The 19,458-nt window shown below is 42.7% G+C and overlaps 1 long non-coding RNA gene across 1 annotated transcript in view; it reads left to right on the forward strand.

Moving 5' to 3' along the window:
• The window catches only part of LOC134160783 (uncharacterized), a 67,013-nt gene extending 51,853 nt beyond the window's left edge, over positions 1–15,160 (forward strand). The window contains exons 8-11 of the long non-coding RNA XR_009963682.1: positions 1,242–1,355; positions 2,777–2,941; positions 9,595–9,884; positions 14,445–15,160. This is a non-coding gene — a long non-coding RNA (uncharacterized LOC134160783). The remainder of the gene's footprint in view (positions 1–1,241; positions 1,356–2,776; positions 2,942–9,594; positions 9,885–14,444) is intronic.
• The last annotated feature ends 4,298 nt before the right edge of the window (positions 15,161–19,458 follow it).

A 19,458-nucleotide genomic window follows, 5' to 3' on the forward strand; every position in this document is an offset into this window, starting at 1 on the left:
GTGGGCCTTAAATTTTAGGTTTCCACATATTTCCTGTATTTCCCAAATTTAAATCTCAGTTAATGACTTCTCCATATAGTGCTTCTCTTAAGTTTCCGTCAGGGCATGTAAATGTGCATAACTAGTAAAAAAAAATATGTTATCTGCATTTAGTGTTGGCTTTTGGAATCCTCCCCGCCAAGTCACCTCTCTGCTGTGTCTCACCTCCCGTGCATTTCTGTGTAGTGCCAGGAGAAGAATGGAAAATAGCTATGAAGGAAAAGCAGATTCTACTCCCATTAAAGGCAATGAAAACTAGGCTTTCACTTCTACTTACTCATAATAGCAGGGAAAAACGAAGTGGAAGCAAGCACAACAAAACACCTCTGCCAGCTATCTGCAAGGTAACTAAGGCTTCCACTAACGAGGTGCTCTGACATTTTGAGAAAGACAGGTTCTTCCAGAAACAGAAAAAATATGCTGAGTTCTCCCTTCAGCTCTGAAAGGCTGGAGAGAGAGGAACAAAGTGTGTTTCAAACAAAGAATAGCACTTCTAATGCTGTGCTATTAAATACCTATGGATGCCCGTATAACTTCTTGTCAATTAAATGCTTTTACGTGTATGTGTGGCAGATTATTAGATACTGATTCTTATATATTTCACCTAATTATCTGCTGCATTTACAGATTCAAAGTTATTAATTTCAAATCACAATAAGAGTAACTTCCAGGTCAGGTTTTCTAGAACCTGACTCAATACTGCGGAAAATTGCATGGCCTATTCAACACAACAGTATGGTTTAGGGAAAAGATAACAGTCCAGATCACACGATAGCACCAGATTTTACATTAGGATCTCCAGATGTCTTTGGGAACTTAATGCATCCAGCATTGGTTCAAGTCTAATCTGCATGGCAGAAATGCGAGTTGTTCCAGTTTTCTCCTCACTGGGGCTGTGCGGAGAAACTGTCTCCCTAAGGGCTGCAGAGGACAGGCTGGGGTAGTTTGGCCATGCTTTGGTAAGAGCATTCACTGTATTGCCAGTGAATATTGCCACTATATTGGCAGCTGCTCCTGCAGTGCTCAGTGGTATCACATGCAGGAAAGAAAAGGTTTCAGTCTTTGCTTAGTGGGACGGTTCTGTGCCCAGGTCTTCCTGACACTTGCCCATCTGAGCTTGTTCTACACATTGGCCAAGGAGGCAATTACTTAGGACAGCAAAATGAGTGTGGCCTCACTGTCTGCTTCATCTGTGCTTCCAGAGAGCTGGAGAGGCAGGTGGGTGTTGTGCTGCTGCTTTGGAGAGAGTTTGCCTGAAGGACAAAGGAAAGTCCCACCTAGCGGTGTCCACATTCCCATCTGGCTGCAGAAAGCTGGTGAGTCCACCCCTGACCATCAGAGCTTCCCATCTCAGCTGCCTTTTCCTTGCATTCTCGCCTCCACATGGACAGAACAGGCCTCCCTGTCCTGTCCCCAGCCCTAACCATTGGAAACACCTATGTTCCCTTTTGCTTACAATGCCAAAAACCCCTGAGTGACAGCAGCCTGTCACAACTGTCAGGCTTCTGTGACAACCTTGTTGTATTATTCTAAGCAGAGTATGTTGATTCACTGGAGAGAGGGTGGACTTTGCCAAATTGAGGCATCACTTACTTGCTCAGAAGCTCCTTGAATAAGTGTCTCTGTGTTTTGCAGTGCAGTGGTGTTGAGAGCGGGATGAAATCCTCCCTCCGGGCACCCTGTGGGATTTATAGCATTTTGCAGAGCAGCCCAGTATCCTGCTGCGCCCAGAGGGGCCACAGATGTCCAGAAGTTTCTGGTGGGTCACATGTATCTATAAACATGATGCATTCCTGATGGAGAACACTTTGCACTGGTACAGGTAGCTGGAGGTGGATAACAATGCAATGATCTGCCAATGCATCTTCTTTTCAATTTCAGCACCATTGGGCTAGGAAGTAAAAAAGAGCTCCCCAAATAGATCAAGTGTCTGACATGACACTGCAATGCAAAACAAAAGCTCATGGCTACTTTTCCTCCATGAAAATCTGTACAAAAATTGTCTATTTGGGATTGTGTGAGATTTTCTCTGGAGTGAAAATTCAGTGTAAGTGCACAAAAGAGTGTTAGAAGAGAGCATTTTGGCTCCTTCAGCCCTCTGCACAAAACCTCCCAGGGCTTCAGATAGGATTTTAGTGTTTCTTGCAGTCTTCAAATGTTGTGCTGTGCAGGGATGTGCTTACACATAATTCTGTAATTGAAATGGCATGTTTACTGTTCTATTTCATGCTTGATTGTGTTTTTTAAACACCTTTACTCACGCTGTTAGAAGTGGCATTATAATTAAAATGTCCTGTTGAACACCTTGTTCAGTTCAATGAAGGCATAATAGAAGTATAAATACTTGTTCTTGTTGACTCTGTGATGTCAGCACAACAAATGCAGTAAATGTCATAAAACAAATCTCTCTTTTGCCAAAGCATCTATCAGAAGGGAAGAGAGACCAGAATCTGTGGGTGGGCAAAGAGGGGACCTCTTTTTTGGTGAAAGGAAGTAATTTGAGATATTATAATATCTGTGATATAGATGCATTAACTAAGGCATGGAATGATTGACTTATTTAGCCAGTTATGAGTAAAAATCAGAGGGACTTGTTTCTCTACTCACAATCCATTGACCGAAACACTAGGCAGTGCTTTCTGCTTCTACAGCTCCCATTAGGAAATGCCGAGTATGGTTGTAAAGTGTGCAAGAGTAATATACTTCTTATTGTTCCTGTCATCTTAAATGTGTACAGATATGCAGACTTTATGTCTTTATGGTGGAGTAGAACTGCAACAAAACGTCCAAAGGTTTCTAAGTCAATGTCCAGTTGTTATCCATGATGAGATGCCTACACATCTTGGCAGGCAATTGTTCAGTCTGAAGGAGCTTTAAATTACTTCACAGCTTGAAATCCCAGGTAAGTAGGGATGTTCTTAAATTTAGCCTAATGTCTGATGCTTACTTGGGCAATTTGATTGGATGCCTGTGTTCAGTTTCTTCCTCTGAAAAACAGGGAGCACAATGTCTGTACTCCTTGTGCTCTAACTGATGTAATAGTGGTTTTAATATACCAAGTACTGGGCTGTACACTGTACATAAACCATGAGGTTTCAGGTTTGTGTCCTTTCACTGGCTGAAAGAGGGCTCTCAAGACCAATCCCAGGATGTAAAATATTTCTGTGCCAGAGCAGGACTTGCCAGAAAGTAGCTGCCTTGTAGGGAAAGCCCATATGATCTCTCTGAAGCAGGCAAATAAACAGGCCCAAAGGGTGTGCATATTGCCTTCTGTGCCCAGTTTCAGTTCCAGCAACATTAAGCTCAGCAGAAGTTGTACAGGCAGATGGTTCACATGATTTGGTATTTATAATGAAAGCAGTGAGGAAGTGACAGGAGGGGTTTTTTTCTGGGATGAGAGCAGAAGATGGGTACATAGGGCACTCCAGCCCAGCACAGAGAAAGATTCAGCAGCAGGGATAAGGCTCCTGAACATGCAGGACAGAATGTATGAGGATGTTGTCAAGTGGGATTGCAACAAAACTTGGCGTGTTTCTTTGAATGTCTCATTACATGCACAGGTGCAGCTCTACACACCCACACTGGCTGCATCTATTTCAGTGTGAGAGTGTATAAATACCTGCAGGTGCGACACTGAAGAGATATCCATGCTGAGGCATGAATATGGAGTTCCACATCTGTATTTACTGCCTGGTTCACACAATGAACTAGTGCAGTCAGTGGGTTCTCTTCACCTCCCACATGTACTTCAGAACTAACACCAAAGGAAATTCCATCCTGGTAACTACATTTAACAGGAGGTCAAGGCATAGAACCAAAATACGTGATGGGGAAGGAGTGTGGAACAGTCATCATTACTTCACTGTGCTGCACATGTAGATTTAAAATGAGGAAGAAACTAATTTTAGGTAAAGATGACCACATCAGTTTAGTGTATGGTAATAAACCCAAGAGGTTGGAATTTAATGTGCCTTTTGGGGGGTGTCTAATACTTCAGCTGGTCTTTCTCTTCTGGCACACAGAGAGATGGCTCCTTGTCTATAATACTGTCCGTAATAGATGGGGTGCAATTCATGGCTGCTGCAGAAACTGTGGTTTTGAATTCGCTGACTTGCATGCATGTAGAAGCCTCAGTCACAGCATTGCACTCATGCAGCTGGTTGCATTAAACAATAATCTGATGCTAACTACCTGGCTACAAATGCCCTCCTCCCAGTGTCAGGAATATAAACTAGCTGAAGGATATAAACTGGGGACAACAGCTTGCATGTAATTGCTGCCTCCAGAGACTCAAGGTTGTGAAAGTTTCTTACTTTTCATAAGGCCTTTAGTGATAACTTCTGTCTTGCGATGAGAAAAGCAAACCTACCAAGGTTCCTTTGAACATTTCAGCAGCCTTTCATAGCGTTAGCTGTGAAGGTAATGGTGTCACGTTCCTAATAAGGATGGATGGGAACTGTGTTTTAGGAATCCCTGCTGCTTTCTTTGTGGAAATTATCTCAGATGCTTTCGGATTATTTGGCAGGAACTTCTTTTTGCACCATGATTTCACAGGGATCTTCTCTGTTATCTTCCATTCAGCATATTCTTTTGAAGATCTAGGGAGAAAATGTGGAGCTCAAGAGCATTCACTGAAACCCTGTTTGCATCTCCATCTAGCTAAAGACAGGGAATGAGTTCTCCTGTGACGGAAATGTGACGGAATAGTGCCCAAAATTCATTGAAAACTTTAGGCAGTGCTGTCCAGGCAAAGGAATAATGAGAATATGATCACTGGAGATTTCATAGGAAGCAAAAGAGGAGAGCGCAGGGTTTTGTTTCTGATATGAATGTCACTGCTTTGTCCAGAGGGACCACAGCTGACATCCTTGCCTCATGATAGCAAATGTGTTGTGTGCAGTGCCATGGAGAAAGGGACCAGAAGAGGTTGGAGCCGTGGAAGAAATAACACTGTGCTAATGAAGAGCTACATTCAGGCAAATTTACCTCCCTCCAAAATAGCCCGGTGTCTCTCCATGACACATTTGTTTTAGAATCACAGCATGTTGCAATTATTAGGCTCTGGCAGGCTCCTAGGTAGGAACTGTGTCCAAGAGCCTTTATTTCATCTGCTCCAATTGGGAAGAGTGTGGCAGTTTCTTTTGGTTGAGACTTTACTATAACGATTTGAGCTTTAGTCACTGTGAGGCTAGCCCACTGCAAAGCATTCAGCTGGTGTTACAACCAGAGACAACTGAGCTCCAAAAGTGAGTGCAGACTGTGTCTACTTATTAAGTAAAGGGGCATGTGGAGAGCCCATTACTCGGTAATTGGTGCTAGCTGCCAGTCAGCATTCAGCAGGACTTAGAGCATTTGTATAGACCTCACAGTCCAGAATGGCCTGGGATTATTCTCACCTTATTTGCTGCCACTGTAATCAGCTGCTGGTTCTCTGCTTTGCAGAGTTACCAAAAGCAGCGTTATTGGACTGAAAGGCACCTGGAAGTACAAGATGTCCCCAAGGAATTCAGACGGAGGGACAAGCAGGTCCAAGAGACTTTATGGCTAAGGTTGTGTTCCAGTGACTACTGCTTTTATGGGCTTGCAAGTTTCTTCCCTGCCATGGCAGATGACCAGAATTTGTGGTAGATGATACAAATGGTTGTAAAAAAAATAGGGCTGTAAAGATGAGGCCCTTAAGTGTTCCGTGACTCTGTAGGTCACACGAACAGCACTTCTGTGCGGGGAGTCTGGATAGACAGCGTGGGAAGTCTTTACAGAATAGCCTGCACAGAGATTTAGGCAAAGATATAGCTATGTGAGGTACATGCCACTTGCTGCTTTGACCAGGGAAACCTTTTCTCTGGTACCAACTGCTGCTGCTGCTCACAAGGATGCACAATAACGAGCAGGCAGCTCTATGGGGTTTTGGGAAGGAGCACGCCTACCCCAGGGCTGGCAGGGCACATCAGCAAAGGCAGCAGGGGAGCGTGTTGGGTTCCGTGTATGCAGGAGAGCAAAAAGGGGCTCTTCTCACCTGATCACTTCCTTTCTCAGCACCTGCGAAGTTAAAAACCTGTCTTTGCACTCTGGGAAAGCAAATCACAGCGTAGGGCGGCAGGAGTCAGACCACAGCCCTGCGCGGGGCCCGCCCTTTAGCGGGACTGCCCCCAGCGACGGCCAGCCGCGCTGACCCCGGGCTGGAGCACGGCCCCCGCGGCCCGCAACCGACGACCGGAGCCGGGCGGCGGCAGCAGGCGCACTGCACCGCAGCTCCCGGCAGGTGGCGCCCTTGATCGCCGACTGGCGAGCGGCGCGGGAGGGCCCGAGAAACGCATCGCGTCTCTACCCCCACCCCGCCCTTTAATTTAGGAAGCATTATAACTGAAGTGTTTTCAACTTATTATTATGCATGAGTAAAAATTCCATGAATGTGTAACATTTTCGCCTGTATTTCCCTCTTTTATAACATCATTTAAATTCCTCATTAATAATTTAGATATGTTCTGGATTTTAATCACTTTTCTTATCACGGCGGTATCTATCCAAGGGAGAGCTCTCCTCCTCTACCTGAAGGTGACATGGAGGAAGGGCCTGCCAGGTGCCACCCTGCCCCACCATCCTGCTCAGATGCAGAGTATTTCATTCATTAATTACATAATATCCCTCAGGTTTACCAAACCTGAGGTTTGAGTAGGTCACCCCTTAAAAAAAAACCCTAAAACATCTTCCTTTTTCTCCTGTTTTTTTTTTCATCTGAGTTTAATTATGGTGGTATTTGTTTGATAGCTTGTTACTGTAAATAAAAGAGATAAAAGCAGCCCTTCACTCGAGTAGTTCTAGAGCTGTGAAATATGTACCTAATTAAAACTATTGGTGTAAGAGGCTAATAAACTACATGTGCCTACTAGATGTCTTATTCTAATGAATCTCAGCTAACTTGCTTTGAGTGATGAATTTTGGTGTCGGTAGTAAGGGCTGAATAATTATGAAATTTATCATGAGGTGGGGGGACTCGTGAAGGACCACAGGGGTTTGGGGAGGGAGCATGCGCTCCTCAGGCTCCCAAACTGAGCGCAGATGGGTTGTCTAAAGCATTTCAGATGGAGTTTTGGTCTTGCGCCAGCATCTAATCAAAGTCTTAATTCTGGAGAATGAAAAGGCCGTGCTTTCTAAGCTATCTCCGGTTGGTTTCTGCTGGAGATGTAGGTGACCAGCACTCCTGGAAGCCTCATTGCCCCGTGTGCTTCCAGCACCACGGGGATGGCATAGCTCATGCCCCTTGCAGCCGGTGTGTGCATAAGGACATGAGGATTACCTGACACAGTCGAAGGGGTCAGTTCTGTCCAGGCCTGCAGATGAATGCCCTCAAATCCATCTGAATGTGACCTGTAGTGGAAGGAAGTCAGGCAAATGAAAATGTGCATGTCGACAACCCCTGCCTGAGACCTGAGCCTTGCCCTTTGGAGCAGTACAGGCTTGTTGGGAGAAAGGGTATATTCTGAGAGAAGCTGGATAATAATAAAGGGGCTGGTTAAGCAGAGAAATAGCCCTCAGAGTAGCACATATTTTTATTGCTTTTTTGAAATAGAGTAGAGAAAACATCCCAAGGCAAAATGTCTACCGTAGGCTTTCCTGTAGTCCCCAACAACGAGTATTTAAACACTTGCATGTGTGTAGGTCCTGTCAGGATTCTCCATTTCCCAGCACTGCGGGAGTGCCGGCGGGGCTCCACACTGGTGTGCCCCATCTTAACCCAGGGCTTGCACAAACCTCTGGGGTCCCAACCTTGCATTGCCTCTCCCCACATGAGGCATGAGAGTTTGGTGCACAACCGAGCCATCTGGGCTTTGCTGCCTACCTCTGAGTCGGATCTGATGCGTTCAGATGACTCCCTGACAGTATTTGGTAGTCGCAGCTGCTGAAGGCACCCCGGCAATTTCTGATCTGCACATGAATTTGGAGGTTTTTTACAAGTGCTGCATTGGCAGTTTTGCTGCAGAATGAGATTTTCACTATTGCTAATATCAGCTGGGGAGACACGTGGAACTCGTTATTCTCCTTGCAAAACCTACCTCTTCACAGAGAAGAGATTGTTCTTCCTGGCTCTACAATCTGCTAATAGGATAGATAGAGAAAAAGCCTGGGGGGAGCTAGGCTGTTTCTGGTTTTGCCCCTCACTTCCTGTTTGACATTAGGAAAGTCCCTTACTCATTCCAGAAACATGTTTTCTCTATCCATAAAGAAAACAAAAGCAATAATAGCTATATCAAGAGACAGACATCAGTATCCAGAAGTGGCTTTACAATTTCAGGTGGAAGTTTTAATAGTGTCACAAGAATGGCGTCTGTGGTGCTTTCTCCGAGACCTGCGAGAATCTGTTTTCTGCTGTTGAGAGAATCCTCTCCATGTTGCTCAATAAATGATCATTTTAATATATTTTTCTGCCTCTCAGTTACATCTCAACTTTTTGTGTTTGTGCAGTTTTCACGGTCTCATATCTTGTCTCTTTCTGCATAAAATGCATGTTGTCAGCTCGAGGGGATGCTTTTTCTTTTCAGCTTCTTTGTAATTACCAAAAATAGTTTTAACCTGGTAAAACATTTCTGAGGTGTCAACATGGCATGGTGTATGGTTTTAGAGCCTCATTACTCCGCTGCAAACTTGCCTGTGCATTGTGTTTACCTTCTGATACCATTTCTAATCAGAAGCCAAACACCAGCAGAAGGAAGGGGATGCTTGTAGTGCTGGGTCCAGTGTGAGTTTGCATAATGAAATTATGCAAAACTAAATGACACTCCCATATAGTTGAGAGAGAGAAAGAAATAGAATCAAATTGTTTCTGCAAGGAAGGAAACTTCTGTGTATTTGCTGGACAAGCATTGGTAATACCATAATCTGGGACATGACAGCAGGGATTCTTGGACCTGGTCTTTTGATTTCAGCATGACTCCACCAAGAGACCCCAGCATAAATGTCTACCTGCCTTTAGAGGAGAGTACACTTGGGTCCTCAGCAAGGCCTTGGTTTGAGGTGTTCTGAGCCAGAGTTACGGGGAGAACAAGAGCTTAAGAGCTAACCTTAGTTACTCTGAGCCTGAGACTGCAAGGAAGCTTTCCACCCAAAGTATGTTTCCTAGATGTTGATGGCAGATGGCCCTCCCTCCCATCCCATAGGCTGGGGCTGTGCTGACTTTCCTCAGCGTAACTTGTTCTCACATCACCTGTGATTCTGATTCTGATTTTTTATTTTTTAACAAGCTGGGTCTGATAAACTAAGCTAAATGAACTTTGAAAGTGAATTTCAAGTGTAAAGAGTGTTACTAATTCTGTTGTTCAGAGTCACAGAGATGGTTAATACAATGTCCTTTTTTCCTTTGGCACCTAAGCAAAGTCTGGCCTAGATTTAATTCTTCTGGTAGCAGACAGGGAGGAGTCTAATCAGAGGTGACCAGTAGCTATGTGAATGTGTATTGTAATCTCTGCTTTTGTAGTAAATGATGAATTAATGTTCCAGCAGCATTTTGTTTTTCTATACCTTACCCCTATTCATTAGCTTTATTCTGCTTTTCCCCAGCTTTACCTCATCCTCTTCTGTGAAGCCAAAGACATGTGGCATTGGAAGTCATGTTTTTGAGATTATCTGCTCAGAACATCTTCACCAAGAAGTCTGTTTTCACTGTTTCACACAACTTGGGATTTGATGTTCCCTGCGCAAGTGTATGAAGAGAATTGGTTTAGACTAGTTCAGTGAAAAGGAGCTGTTTATCAATGGGCTCAGATGCATGGAGGTCTGAGAATCGTAAGTGCAAAGCTTTACCCCTCCTGGACAATGGTCTTTGAGACAAGGCAAAGAGGACACAGAAGGTGAGGAGACACTGCTGTTTTGGAGTTTGTATTTCAGGTCACGGTCTTCTAAGGTCAACAAAAATCATGCAACATAAACATAAATAGTTGTGCATGAGTATTTATCTTCTTCCTATTATCAACTTCATTTTGCATTTGCCAGATTTGTCATTACACAGTTTCTTTGACAAAACCCCCAAATGTGCTTTGTTTTGTAGTACATCAGGCAACAACCCAAAATGTAGGTCTGGGGAAGCTTTAGCAGTGTGCTCTTCCTGAAGCTTCCTTCCAGATCATCTGTGTTGTACTGGATTCCCTACTCACTGAGGAAAGGGGTGGAAAAGCCCTCTCCAGCTGAGCCATGGTGATCCCACACATTGTGCTCTCGGGGCTGCTGTCTGGGCTGAGGTGCTACTTGCAGCAGCACATGCTTTTCTTCGAATCATCATCAATTGGAGGGTATGGATGGCACTTGCCCCCTGACCTGTGGCTCACACCCTTGTTCTAGAACCTGGTGCTAACTGACGGGCCAGCTGCCTTTCCCTCCTCCTTTTAGCCTGTAGATAGTTCTCTGGCATGCATCCAAACCTAATGCAGTAGAGAGGGAAAGGTCTTCAGAGTGTATATACACATGTGGTCAAATCCCTAGCTCATTAAATTAGTATGTGCAGTGGAAAGCAGCTACTGATTTATGTTTTCATCTATGCAAGGTAAATTGGATTGAAACTTCACACTGTTTAAAAAGGAGAGCTGAGATTCTTGCTTACATTTGAGTTCTAAATTAGCAGGCACATGACTAAGCTTCATAGACCTGAAAAAGCTGGGTCCAAGTTAATATGATGCCTGTAACACTGATTTCACTGGAAACTTTTGTATCAGAAACCACATGTACACAGCCTCACATTGTGAAGCAAGATTAATTTAGCTGTTGGCAAATTATGTGCTGTATAAGAATATTCTGTGAATGGCTTGGATTGCAAATTCTACTTCTTAATATGTGCAGTGCAAAGTACGAGTATCATGAACAGGACACTAGTGGTTTCAGCTGAATTTTGCAGAAATGTGAATGACATGAACCCGAAATAAGGAGATAAATGGTGGAGAACTAACCAACAGAAGGCCTACTGAGTCAGATATTAGAAGCCTCAATCTAAATGATAACACAGAAGATAGTTATAAAAGTAATTGCAAAGGATTTAGAGCTGCAGTCCCTCTAAACTAAGCAGAGAGGGCTGCCTCTCTAACAAAAAGGTGATTCATGATTATTCTTAGCTATAATTACAGGGAGTGCCACAGAGGGGCTACCAAAATTATTTCTATGGTTCAGTTTAAGATGTTATTTTAATGTTTCTAAAATATATCTACTTTTAGAAGCAAAATTCTTGTTTCCTCTCTTTGAATTGTTATAGCAATAGCTGAAGCAAAACAAACTTCCCATGATCTACTCACCTTGGAGAACAGAGCCACTCTGGATAATAGAAGCAAATTAATGGTATGTGAGCTCAGTTTTTGATGTGCTTTCTAACAGTACCAATTCACTTGATGTGAGTCCCTAAAGAAACACAGGTGTCCTGGTTTCAGCTGGGAGAGTTCAGTTCTCTTCCCAGTAGCTGGTGCAGTGCTGAGTTTTGGCTTTAGTCTGAGAACAGTGCTGATAACACACCGATGTTTTAGTTGTTGCTCACCCTGATCAAGGACTTCTCAGTCTCTTATGCTCTGCCAGTGAGGAGGGGCATGGGAAGCTGGGAGGAAGCAGAGACAGAACACCTGACCCAAACTAGTCAAAGGGGTATTCCATACCACAGCACGTCATGCCCAGCATAAAAACTGGGGGGAGTCACATGGAAGGCCAGATCGCTGCTCAGGTTGGGCTGGGTATCGGTCAGTGGGTGGTGAGCACCTGTGTTGTGCATCGCTTGTGTTTACTGTTTGTTTCCCTTACCCGATTTGGTTTTTATATTTTCTCCCCTTGTTATTTCCCTCATCATTATTATTACTAGTAGTAGTAGGCCAGGATGGGGAGGAAAATATTAAGCTATTACCCTGAAGTGAAAGCCACTGTATATTGTTCCAGTGATCCCTGATGTGCAGTGCTCTTCAACTTTGCTTGCTTTTATGTTGGTAAAGTTTCTGATTATTTGGCATTTGCAGATGCTGACTATATGAAGCTTAAGTAGCATAGATTACAGTTTTCTGTTGGACCAGAGACAGTAAAATCGTTAAGTCTCTTCTCTTATGGTTCCTGTCAGTTACTAACCAACCAGTAACTGCTGTTTCTCCCAAGCACATATATACACCTCTTATCTTTAAAAGTGCTCCTTACTCATATCAGTGAGATGTAGAGACATGGACTTTTCTTGCACTGTGTACTGCTGATGATAACTTTTTCCTTCAGTCTTATTCAGTCTTAAGAAATTTGCATCCTTCCACATGGCTGGATTGGTTCCAGTGTTACATGTTCATCTGTTCTCCTAGACCAAATTTCCTGCACTGTGTTAGGCTATTTACTAGTTGAAAACTACACCCCATTTTGCAGCTTGCCCTTGGTCCCTCCCCATAGCTTTGCCATTATAAGAGGTCAAGCAAACATTCCCTAATGCACTACAAGTAAAGCCAGCCTGGTTAACTCATACCCATGTTCATCAGCAGGTGAAATGAATCTGGCTGACATAGCTTAAACAGATTAGGAGGTAATATGTGATCGCTTTTGCTAATGGAACAGTATGTAGGGTACTTGGAAGGCAGCAACAAGCACTAAAGACAGTGCTGTCATCTCCCAGAAGAGCTTCTCTGCAGTCTCAGGTCTTCTCAGTACCCCCATCCTTGAACACTCTCTTGCACCCCTCAACTTTCATGCTTTGTCTACATACCTTGCCTTTATTTTTACCTTAGTGGGCACAATTAAGAATATATTTTGACATTTTAAATGAGTATTCTCTGTTCAGCTTGCTCTGCCTGCCTTTATTAATTAAACTTATGTCTTCATATTAGGTTCCTTCAGCTCATCTCTTCCAGTTTTAGCTCTTATTTCAATTTGCCTTCATTATACCTTGCCATCCCTGAACTGCACTGAACTCTTTCTCATTTCACATCTTCCTATACAATATTCAGATCTGCTATTTCTCTGCCTAATTTTACCATGGCCAATGTGAAAATCTTCTTTGCTGCAGAACCAGCAATGAGGAGACAGCCCTTTCTTCTCTTTGCCACTTTCCTCCTCACTCTTACATAAGATCTCAGCTGAAAAAGAAGGGCATTCTCTTCTGTGATCATAACTTCACATTCCTCTTTTTCCTGCCACTCATCCCTTTGGGATATATTTTAATACATCTATGGAAACTGCATTGTTTATATTTGCAATTTTTCAGTGTGCTTGGAGTTGGGGTTTTCCAGATGAACGGTGTATTAAGATTTCATCTGAACCTAGTCAGATAATACTGACCTGAAATGAAAAAGCTGTATGAATGAGATAGCAGCAGACAGCTTCAAGTGCTGAGTGCCAAGTGCTGACTGAAAAATGATACCCCAGAAGTTTGGTGGTGGAGAGCAGATGGGACAGTTATGAATGGAAAAGCTTTTTGATTATTTAAATATTGTGATGTATTTTTTAACATTTTCTCTATTTTTTTCAACGGTTGCCAAAATTTCCCTCATCCTGGAGGGTGGTACAGCAGGGATCTTCCAGGATCTGCTCATCCCTCTGTAAGCTGCTGCATCTTCATACAAACTTCAAGGCCTCTTCGTTTTGCCACAGTAGACTTCCCCCAAATTAAAACAAGTAAGAACTGAACCCAAGACTTTGGATTCCTGATGCTTCTCCCTATACCCATTTCAGCTATAATTCACACTATTCCATGTTGGTAGTCATCAGGAAACATGTATTTTGTTTCCAAAATCGGGGTGTCCTGAAACAAGTCCCTAGGTATTACAGTATTGCCACAGCTTGCAAGCCACATTGTGTTAGGGCCACAGACAATGGGTTGGCCCTTGCCCAAAGCAGCTTTTAATCCAGGTCATGTATATGGAAGATAGGCAAGGGAAGCTGTTTCCTCATGTATCTGAGTTGCCTGGGTTAAATGTGGTGAATTATTTCAGCCAATCTATTCCAAATGTTCCCCTTCAGTTTTTCACACAAGTTCCAAATTCGCATGCTGCTCGAAATGAAAAGGAACAATTGAAATGCCTTTCTAAATGCATTTGTAATGAAAGAAGTTACTGTCATTTCCCTGGGCAAGCCAGCTCTTTGGAGAGGGCAAAAGTTGCAAATGGAAAAGCAAACAAACAAATGAGTAACTGTGGGAGGTGCTGCCAGAGCAACAGAAACAAGCCTGGGTAGAAGGGGCAGGGAAAGGCTCTTGTCTGCTCTGGGACAATTTGTAGAAAACAAAATGTGGGGGAGAATTGAAATGAATGGGGGGTGTGTGTGTGTGTGTGTGTGAAAATCTACTGTCTTTTGTCTTTTTAATCCTGATGTCAGGCTACCAGGACTCATGATGCTCCTACTAGAGAGGACTGATTTCAAGGATTTTCAGAAAGAAAACAGACGTTTCCACCTTCGTTATTCAGGTTCTTCCTTTACAGAGGTTCCTACCACTGCACAACTAGGAGGTGAGTTCCCTGGACTCAACTGTAAAGGGGAAGAATGAATGAGGTTGCCAGACACGCTGAGTTAATAGTGAGCTGAGACAAGCATGACCACCAGCTACCTTTCTGCTTTCCAAAACCTGGAGCAGTGAGAAATCAAAACCTAGTTTGGGTCAGCCTACAGGTACAGAGTGTGATTCACCTGCCATGAACTGGGGATGGGAAGCGGAGGAAAGAGTGCTGCAGAGCTGCTGACTCTCTGCTCTCCGAAGACTTCCTGTTAAGAGGAATCCTCAGTTGTCCATTTAGGGTAGTATTATAGCTGCGCTGAGCTGCTGAGGCATGCAAAGAAGCTGCAGATGGGGCTGAGAGTACAGCTTGATACTTTACTGTTGAGCCACCCAGTGACACCATTACCAAATGCCTGCTAGAGGTGGGTACTGAGTGCTAAAGGCAAAGCAGGGGGTCTGGTTTTAATAAAAAGGTAGTTTACAAACAGCATTTTTCTTATTATAATGATAAAATTGATATGAAACAGTTACACTCCAGACTCTTATTTTTCAGGGCTTTTATATATATATATGTATTTATATGTATATATAAAACACTGAAAACAAAACAAAGCAAAAGGAGGGGAGGGGAAGAGGGGGGAGAGAAAACTCCCTTCAGACAACAATCACCTTTTGAGTTAAATTCTCATGCTTGGTCTTAGCCCAGAGGGATTTGTCTTGAGTGAAGCTTGAAGAAAATCCTTTCAGCAGTTTCTGAGTTACTTTAATGTAACCATGGAGGTTTGGATTCAGATGCTTTTTTGCACTTGTATAACTCAAAAATAGCTTTGCTTTAAAACTTCTAAATTAACCCTCCTTAACTTTTCAACTTGTCACCTATCCTACTGTATGGCTTATAAAATTTTAAAGCTAATAGTATAACAAACTCAAATAATGATACTGCAGATGTTCAAATGAATCTTGGGAGGAATAAATTATAGGAGTCACAGTAGGTTGTTACTGAAGAAAGAGTGGCTGCATGCCTTAAACCATGTGTTCTCCCTGCTCTGAAATAGGCCCAATTTTTTCTACGATTAAAAAGCCTAAGTGTACTTGGTGTGAATTTTAATACTCAGTTACACATATGAAATCAAGCACATAAGTCCTGTTCCTTTTTTCTTTCCCGATAGCAGTGCTTCAGACTTGTCAGAGCAATCTCTTAAATTTTCCTGCTTGCTTTTTAACACAGTCCTGATCAACAGGGCCCTTAAATGTCTCCTAAATGTTTATGAACTTCAACGTTACTGAAATGCTCTGTGATTCTCTCACTAGTATTCTTTTATTGCCAGAAGATTGAGGTAATGCGAGGTGAAGTGTCTCAGTCACAGTCTTTCCTTTTTCTTTGTCCAGTCCTCCTGTTGTCCTCCTTGTCTTCTTTCCACCATCTCTGCCTCACTTACTAGCCCTGTTCTCACTGTCTCCTATCCGTCTTTCAGCCATCTTTCTCCATTTATTCTTCTCTAGCAATTGCACTGAAGAGGGCCCATGACAGAGAGAAATGATTTTTATGTTGGCAGCAGCTTTTTACTTTATCTTTTCCTTAACTGTCTCGGATGGGTCCAGGCAGCTCTCCCCACTTTCATCATCTCCCTTCACATCCCTCATGACCCTGAACTCTAGTCAGCAACCAGAGATCTGCCATGAGAGCACCTCCCATGATCCAGGGCCATGATCAGACTGAGGTGTTGTAACACCGTGAGTTACTTTACCTACTTACCTCACCTGCTCTCTAGGAACTGGACACTCATGCCAGGTTTTTCTCGCACAATAGTGACTGATAGTGCTGCTGCCTTCTGCACGTCTCTCCTTGCTCCCGTGCCCTTCTGCCTCTCCCAAGCCTTTGTGGTTCAGCCTCCTGGCTGGTGCAGTTTAGCCAGGATAGGAGAGGCTTGTATTCAGCCTCTGCCTGAGGCAGATGGAACTTGAATCTCTTGCCCCCTGAATTAGCACTCTACCCAAAAGATTATCAGCTGTTCTGCGAGGACTGTGAACCCAGTCCTCCCTTGAAGTGGGAAAGCTTGGGCTTGGCTTGTCAACCTTGTAATGGGGACGCTCACCTGGGTGGGGAAACCATGTCTGCCAGGGCTTGTCCCAGTAAATACTTAACACAAAGTATTCCCTGGAAGAGGTAACAGAACCCAGGTTTCTTGCTCTCAGTAATGCTTTGAGAGCAAGTACACATGGCAAACCATTTAATATTTAATTATTCCATACAAACTGGAACAGCTCCAATCGGATGGATTGCTGAGAGCCCCTTTTCCACAAGAGCCTTTTAGACTGTGTTGTTTGGACTTCGCTGCTGAGGGTGAGCTTCCCCCATACCACAAAGCGGCAATGGCCTCAGCACCACTGACACATTATAGGACTAGGTAGTGAGGATGTATATGGCGGCTGGAGGGAATGGGAGGAAAAGATATTCCTGAACACGCTCAGTTATCCATGGTGACAGATCTGTATCCGTTGCTGAAACAAGCACCTGCAACTGCTGCCTCAGTTACCATTCTGGATAGGAGTGACAATGAATACACGGTGGAGAGAAAAGAAGTCTGTTAAAAGACAGGGCAGCAGGCTGGGGCACTATAAGGGAAATTGCTTTTAAAGGTGGAAATATGGCAAAAATAGCCTAAGGAATCTTAAAAGACAAAATCAATGCCAAGCAGGGAAAGCCAGAATGACTTCCAGAGCTCAGCTATAGGCAGTTGTCCCCCAACACAAGCCAGACACCGTCAGTATGTGGGAGACATCCAGGAATTTTTTCTCTCCTACAAAAATATTAGGGACATTATATGTTTTTACTGTAATGGAAAAAAATAGAGCTCTAGTGCTCCTTTCCAAAGGAGAACACTAACCATTGGAAACGATGTGGTACAGGGAGCTCTGTGTGTGTGTGTGTGTGTGTGTGTGTGTGTGTGTGTGTCTGCTCCCTTTTCTCGTAGGGATTCTATAGCTTCCTTCATTCTTCGCTTCTCTCATATTACAGAAGGAAGGTAATTTTTCCTGGCCATTTACTAAAGCTCATTAAAGACCGAAGAGAACAAACAATGCTACTCCTTAGAGACTACCATTCAAAGTCATTCTACAGTTCTCTGTTCTAATACTTGAGACAAATTAATTATTCCTTAGTGAAAAGTGTATAATTCCTATTCTTCATTTTTGGGGTGGGGAGTGGGGAATAATAATAGGAAGTTTATATCTGAGTCAAAAGCTGTCTGTGCTGAAGGGAAATAAGAAAAAATGTTTGTTCCAAGAAGAGTAAAAGCAATTATTCTAATAATAATTCTAGGGATATTAATGTCTTTTTAAAGTAGATTGCTTTCAAATAAACACCGAAGTTGAAGGGATAGGAAAGGCTGGTTTATTTATTAATCATTCCAAATGTGCATTTTTCTAACTGAACAAGTGCATGAGCAACTTCGCTGGCACATATTAAATTTACTTGAACAGCAACTTGTAAATGTCTAAAAACTTCTGTAACCAGAGACTAATTTGTTTAACGTGTTGAAAATGTTATATGGATGTGAGGAACTATATATTACACTTCAAAGGAAAATGCTCCAGAGATTACACCATCTTAAAGATTGCATATTGGGAAGGTAATATATTAAACATACAGGATTTTTTATTCTCTTGTATTTTGAATACTTGTCAATCTGCGTGACTCATGCTTAGGATTGTAAACTGTCATTTAAGGTGTGATGTCCACGTTCAGGCCTTGACCATGAGTTGCAAGGGACTGGCTTTTCTCTTTCATCTCTATTAACTAATGCTGTCTCAGTTTGCCCAGCGTACACTTCTGTTGACATCACCTTTTCCATATACTTTAAAGAGTCCCCAGAGAGATCTACTGTAGAACAAAAACTGGACAGAGAATACATTTGGAAACCATTTTATTTCTCAATTACCAACCAAAACGTATGGAAAAGATTTACACTCTATCTGATTTACACAATAATTATACTTTGAAAGCTTAGAAATAAATGGCTTGATCCTTGAAATCATTAGTTACTATACCAAATGTAATTGGTGTAAACTAATGAGTTTACTGGATGGCTGACCCTTAATTACTGATTAAACTCTAGCCAATCAAAAATGAGTTTACTTCTAAAAGTACAGTATAGTATTAACAAGCATTACATTTCCAAGTAAGCAGCTCTATGATTAGTTGCGGCACTCAACTCAAGCCTGTTCAGGGCTATCAAAAGGAGCTTTTTAATAATAGTACACTAAGCAACCATCACTCCCTTACCTCAGCCTCTATCAGACAAACAGAGAGAAACCACATAATTAATCATCTCATGCAATAGAAATAAAGCATCTGGGCTGGATCCAGGCGGCATATACATAGCTGCCTTAGTCAAAAGAGGTGCAAGAGGCTGCAGATTCGCTTTGAGACAGGATAACTGACATGGGGAATTCTGTCCCTCTCTGGGAGCAGTATGAGTATGAAAGTTAAGTATTGATTGATTGTATGAGGTCTTGTGTGATATGGAGAAGCCTATTGACAAAATAGGTTTCATAATTCCTTGAATCCAGGAGGATTCCTTGAGCAGATCCAGTATGTGCTGACAGAACAACTGCTTTCCATAATGGTGGTCCCAAAAATTCCAAAGTTGTGAGTCCTCACTCTTTATTAGATCAAATGAAGAGTTATTTTTTAAAAATAAAATGCTGAATGTGAAGAAATTAGTTTTATTTTTTTCTGGTTGATCTTCAAGAATTAATGTTTTTACCTCACCAGGAAGACTCAAAGTTCCTATAAGAAAAAGGTAAAAAAGATTAGCATGAAACTGTGATTCCCTAGTTAGAACTTTAAATAGATGCTTCAAATATTTTGATAAAATCATAGGACTTTACAGTACTTACAGTCACATCCTTGCAGGTACTTAGGTAAATGACTCCAGTTTTCTGCTTTTCCCTATGATGTTCTCTGGTGCTCGTCTTTCATAAAGAGCAAGGCTCAG

The sequence above is a fragment of the Pezoporus occidentalis genome, unplaced genomic scaffold, assembly GCF_034315485.1.
Source record: "Pezoporus occidentalis ecotype Australia unplaced genomic scaffold, CSIRO_AGI_Poc_V1 ctg164, whole genome shotgun sequence".
NCBI lineage: Eukaryota > Metazoa > Chordata > Aves > Psittaciformes > Psittacidae > Pezoporus > Pezoporus occidentalis.